Consider the following 222-nt stretch of genomic DNA (forward strand, 5'->3'; position numbering starts at 1 on the left):
CAATCGAAACCTTCGGAATCAAGGCATGCACTGAGATTGAATCTCGCAACGCAGCGTTTATCAGAAACTGCCCCTTCTACACCATAATTGGAAGGCATGCGGTCACTGTTGAGGTTGCTTCAGGCAAGTGAAATGGATGACATTAAATTACTAATGAGAGTTAATTTGTAAGAAGTTGCTAAAAAGTAAATTATCTACTTATCCATTTGGTTGCAGCTGCCG

The 222-nt window shown here is 41.0% G+C and overlaps 1 pseudogene; it reads left to right on the top strand.

Annotated features, from left to right (window-relative positions):
- LOC116695777 (vitellogenin-like) overlaps positions 1-222 on the top strand; it is a 17103-nt pseudogene that overhangs the window by 10711 nt on the left and 6170 nt on the right.

This window comes from Etheostoma spectabile, chromosome 9 (genome assembly GCF_008692095.1).
Source record: "Etheostoma spectabile isolate EspeVRDwgs_2016 chromosome 9, UIUC_Espe_1.0, whole genome shotgun sequence".
NCBI classification, from domain to species: domain Eukaryota; kingdom Metazoa; phylum Chordata; class Actinopteri; order Perciformes; family Percidae; genus Etheostoma; species Etheostoma spectabile.